The sequence below is a fragment of the Callionymus lyra genome, chromosome 2, assembly GCF_982586985.1.
Source record: "Callionymus lyra chromosome 2, fCalLyr1.hap1.1, whole genome shotgun sequence".
Lineage (NCBI taxonomy): Eukaryota > Metazoa > Chordata > Actinopteri > Syngnathiformes > Callionymidae > Callionymus > Callionymus lyra.
In genome coordinates this window covers 10,247,909-10,253,908 of record NC_141819.1, presented here as the reverse complement: position 1 = coordinate 10,253,908, position 6,000 = coordinate 10,247,909, and positions in this window count along the sequence as shown.

The window sequence follows — 6,000 nt, the reverse complement described above, 5'->3', positions numbered from 1 at the left end:
CCATGCACACTAAATTGGCGTACTAACACGCCCACAAAACTGAGCATGGTTCGATGGACACTAAACACACTAAACAGCCGCCATCTTAGTGACGTTTTAAACGGAAGTTACGTCATATATAAATGCATATATATTCATATACTTACATGTGCATTTTCCGCAGCAGTAGGAGGATAAACACGTCTTCGGTGCTGATACCAGCTTAAATATCTCGCGATTATTTAGATTCTCATATTTTTTCTTTATTTCTTTTTCCAAAGTTGCAATACGTGCTGCCAGCAGGTGTCGGCGATAGCGTTCAAACAGCTGGTTGAAACATCGTTAAATAGAAGTAGAAGAAGAAGCTGTCATGTGATCTCCGGTTAGTGTGTAGCAGCAGTGTTTGATTTGAGACATACTATCTGTGGAGAATTTGCGTACTAGTTAGTACGTACACTAAACTGATGCATACTAACTTCTAGCATACTAAGAGTAGTATGCGATTTGAGACACAGCCCTGGTCTCAGAAACTACACTTCCCAGAATTCACCGACGGCAGCAAAATGGCTGCCTCGTCTCCCAATCGATCGGCGTCACTGATCGGTAGCACCTGTAAAGTCATGGAGGGACGCAGCTTTTCAGAAAAACTCATCTTCAGAGAAAAGACAAACCAAGTTTTGTCAGGTTCACTACAAAGACGCCACTGGTTGGTGAAGTATTTTGTTCACTCGCAGGTGCTGTTTGAGATGTTTATGTTTAGCAACAAGTTATTTACTTGTGTTTCATTGTGTTATTACTGTTGTTGTGTTGTTTTGTGGTGAAATTAATGTTTTCTTGAGACATAAACGTCGGTATCTGTTCCAAAGACGCGTCATCAGTGACGTAGCTTCAGTTCAGCGTCATCTACGTCACTAAGATGGCGGCCGTTGAGGGTGAAAAGTGTCCATCGATCCACACTCAATTTTCTGTCCGTTTGAGTGTGACAATTGAGTGCTCATTGCGCACTACATTTTTCGCACACTGCCCACTGGGACGCACTTGTGTACTGAAGATATTAAGTGTAAGTGCAGAAGTGTGCAATTTGTGACACACTGCTGGTTTACATGAACAATCTAGTGATATGGAAGGGGATTACATGATATGACAGACAGTTGATAATGACATATTATTTGCAGATAATTAATGTTTTTGGGCCAATGAGGTGAAATTGGGTATTTTTCCCACGGCACACATGGTCTGTGTCTAAAATCGCACACTTCTGCACTACAGTATTTTGAGGTCAAAAGTGTGTAACAATTAGCAGTGTGCGAAAATGTAGTGCGCGATGAGTACTCTGTTGACGCACTCAAATTGAGTGTGGATCGATGGACACTTTCCAACCTAAACGGCCGCCATCTTAGTGACGTAGATGAAGCTAAACTGAAGCTGCGTCACTGACGACGCGTCTTTGGAGCAGATACTGACGTTAATGTCTCGAGAAAATATTAATTTCACCACAAAAGAACACAACAACAATAATAACACAATGAAACACAACTTAATAACTTGTTTCAATTGGTGAGAAGTGCTTTCAAGTGTCAGTGATAGTGTTTCAACGACTGGTTGCAATCAGTGTTAAAAAGTAGTAGAAGAAGAAGCTGTTGAGTCATTTCCTGTTAGTGTGTAGCAGTAATGTTTTGATTTGAGTACTACACTGTCGAAATTTGCGCAATGGCCAAATACGTGCACTACCTTAATGTGTACCTTAAACAAGTGTACTCAGAGAAGTGTACAATTTGAGACACAGCACTGTTGTTCTCTCAGGCACAGTGGTTGAAAAACAAACTCTAGGAACCTGTGGCACCCTTGAGAGAACCAAGCTGACTCGAGTGCCCTTTATAGGTGATGTGTCGATGAAGCTTCATGAAACAGTGTCATTTTTTTTAGAGGACAGTAGGGGGCGCCCTTGTCTTAAAAATTATGTGAAGTTTCAATAGAATATTTTTTCAAAGCAATAGATTATAGAGCAAAGAGTGACATCTAGTGAACTCAGGAAATAATGACACTGTTTCATGAAGAATGAAATCTACGGTAAATTCTCTGTAAACTTTTGTGTTGACTGATCCACTTTTATTATCAGGTTTTAAGCAAAGATGGTAAAAATCTCAACCATGAATGTATGTTTCCCTCTAACTTCAGCCGAAGGTCACGGTTCAAGTCGTTTCCTCGCTCTGTCTACACATTGCTCCGACTTGGCATCATCCGGTGATGTAATTTTTTTGTCGAAATCTTTCCTTTTTTTTTTCCTTCATCAAACCGAAAAGCTCTGTGGAAACTCCTGCAGTCTGCCACTTCATTTTGATTCACAGACGAGCGGCTGATTCTACCCGCCGGCTCTCCACCCACACCAGTGTCGACGTAAAATGTTCCCTCGTTTGAAGCAAATCACCAGCGTCTGAAGATGAACACGTCGTAATGTAAACCACATGAAACCAAAAGATTAAACACACAAGTTAAAAATTAGTTTTTAAACGACTTTGCTTCCTGGCGCGTGTTTTTTTGTTTAAATCAACATCGCGATGAACGCAATGTTCACGCAATCACAAAGAAATCCCCAAAATAAACATTTGCGCAACCGTTCAATTAAATAAAAATAATATTAACAGGATACGTATGCACCCCTTCATTAAAATAGAAGATGCTATTTTCTTTCTCATTCACGCATGGCTCCATCGTGTGGTGGCTTGAAGTAGTGACTGTAAGTTTGGAATTTCATCACAATCGTTTTCAAAACCGCTGTATGTTTATTATTACAATAGCAATACTAGTGTCTCCATGACATGCAGCAAGATGAAATATCGCTATATATATATAATTGTATAACTGGTCATACCATACAATAATTTGAATAATGAAGATAATGGTGATAGTTCAGTCCTGGCTTTCTACTTGGCAGACTCTATTGTGTCTCTAGATTCCTCTTCCAAGAACTGTCTGTTTATTTGTATGTCTGATAGAAAAATATCTTTAAAAAAGATGAATTTATATTCAGGAAATGTTGCTAAAGGAGAAAAAGAAAATAATATTGAACTTTGGTGAGCTCTCACTTTATCTGGCTTTTACTGCGCAGTGTTATGAATGTGAGTTCAAGGACACTACTGCCCCCAGGTGTCCCACTCAGGTTATTGCAATCAATTCAAATGTTAAAGAGCAACTGATGTGGAAAACTCAACTCTCATGACTCGCATGTTTCAAATGTTGATGTCTTTCTCTCCAAGATGCAGTAAGTCTCTCATCATGACCACGTTTTCAAATTATTACTTAATAAAATTGTTCTGGAATCTGAGCGAACGAGAGGTTACGAGAGCGGAGTCCATTATGACGTAATAATGGCTTCACTCCTCCTCCAGCCTGGCTGTAATCACGCCCCGCTTTGTTTATACAACGAGTCGCATGGCGGTGGAGACTTCCGGGATTAATGACGTACACCGACAAACCTTGATGTTTAACCAATCACAGAAGAGTGGGTGTGGTTAGGATAAACAAGATTTCATCCCCAGAAAAATAAATAGTTTTCAGTGGGTCAAGATCATTTTCTAATATCTAATATATTTCTATGAAAAGAGTTCTGACAACAAAATACAACTTTATTGAAAACAAACATTTTATTTAGGAGAAAAACATCATACCTTCAAAATACGTGGATCCAGATGGTAATCATGAACACGAGAAGAAAAAAAGCTTTAAATGTAATTGTACGGATAGGATAGATGACGCGCGGTGACACACCTTGATGCTTGACCAATCACGGCAGAGTGGGTGTGGTTATGGTAAGGATTCCATCCACAGAAACACTTAAATCAACACATTTGTTAGTAAAGGTATTAAAATATAACCAAAAATAACATGTGATTAGGGAAGGAATGACCTCTGACCTCTGTTTGTTGTTGTTCCACACGTCGACGTGTTGCTCGTTGCATCTCCTGATCTAAGCGTGAACCTCTCAAGCATCCTTCTCCCCACAGCTCTATGGTCTGCGCATGGATGGTGATCCACAGCAGCTGGAGAGCAGATGTAACACGGGAGGCGTCTCGAACAGATGAGGTTCGGCGTCACGTGCGAAGGGAGGCGGCGCCGCCGTCGGGAACGAGGGGAATCAGACGCCGAGAACATTGTTTACCGCACAAGTAGGAGAGTAAATATGATGTAGCGTCTCCAGCTGTGTGGTCTGCATGCAAACACACCGTGATGGATGCATGGAGTCTTCTTTAAAGGGGATGAATCAGGGGGTGGTGGTGGTGGGCTGGGGGGGGGGGGTCCGCGGTCGCTCAAAGACTAATGGGCCGATTAAGAGTTTGGAGGGGACGGCCGTTTATTTGTCATGTGTGACTGAATGAAGATTCACTTCATTAATAAGAGCCGCCACTTACCAGAGTTGTTTTCTTTCCCCACTCAGGCTCCAGCAAGCCTCACTTCTCCGCCGTTAATTGTGTCTGGAGGAAGAAGAGGAGGAGGAAGAGGAGGAGGAAGAGGAGGAGGAAGAGGAGGAGGAGGAGAAAAAAAACACTAATGGAGACAAACACAACAGCTGCGTCACCGGTGGGTGAAAAAAAATGCATTCTGGGGATGAAAGTCACAACTTTACTTAAGGAAGCAGTGAACGACGAGTGAGTTTACAGCTGGTTTTATAACAACATCATAGTGATGTGACTATTGTTGAATAGTAACACAATAATACAGGCTTTATTACTTTGTTCCCAGTGTGTGTTGAATAGATGTTGTGACTCTATTGTATCATCAGTGTGTGTTTGTACAAAACTCTCTTTTCATTGAAATACTGACATTAGAAAATGATGTTAAGCTCTGCCCACTCAAAACACTTTTCTGGAGATTAAATCTTGTTTGCCGTAACCACACCCACTCTGCTGTGATTGGTCAAACATGGAGGTTCGTCCCCGCACGTCATCAATCTCGGAAGTCTCTACCTCCAAGGGATTTGTTGTATAAACAAAGCAGGGTGTGATTACAGCTGACTGGAGGAGGAGTGAACCCATTAATACGTCGTAATGGACTCCACTCTCGTAACCTTTCGTTCGCCCAGATTTCAGACGGGGGAACTTTAGGAATTAGGATGGTTAAAAATAAACTTATATAAGTTAAGGTTATAATACACTTTTTGACACATTTCTATGTCTCTTAACAAATAAAGTAATTTCAATCTTCAGGATCAATAATGGGTGAAGAAGAAGATGATAAAATTAAATAAAGCGTCTCTGGATGATGTCGAATTAACGTCAACAAGACATTTTGTCGCCACAATTACAAGAAAGTCTAGTTATTTAAGTGCTTGAATCGATAATGTTGGTTTTAAATATTAGTATTAGCAGTTAGAAGCCTTACAAGTGATTATTCAATCCTTTAAATCCTTACACGACCAAATTGAGGGTTTTAAACAATCCAACAACACTCAAAATTCACTTTAAAACATACGAACAAACCTGACTTGTTTTAGGTTGACTACAAGCTTTGCTAGAAGGTTTTCTTATTTTCAATAAAGCGAGAAAAAACAAGCATATTAATACATCGTTTACAAACCGAAAACGTTTTTCCTTTGGCAAAACTTAACTAATAACTAAATTATTGAAGAATACCTTTTTACAAATACTTTCTTGTAGTCATGTGTCAGTGAAGCATCATGAAACAGTGTCATTATCTCCCGAGTCCACTAGATGTCACTCTTTGCTCTATAATCTATATCTTTGAAAAGCATCATCATTTTTAAGCTGAGGGCGCCCCCTACTGTCCTCTGAACAATATGACACTGCTTCATGAAGCTTCATCGACACATCACTACTTTGAAGAATGAACCAGATACATTCAGACGAAGACTGTCCGAAAAAACGTCTTCCTTAACCTTGACGAACAACCTGAGAACACCGTAGCTCACGCTCGCACACAGCAGGGAAATTAGCCGTTAGCATTAGGCTAATTGTCGGCAGCGACGATTTCCCCCATCGCTCGGATCGTTCTTCAAACATCTGC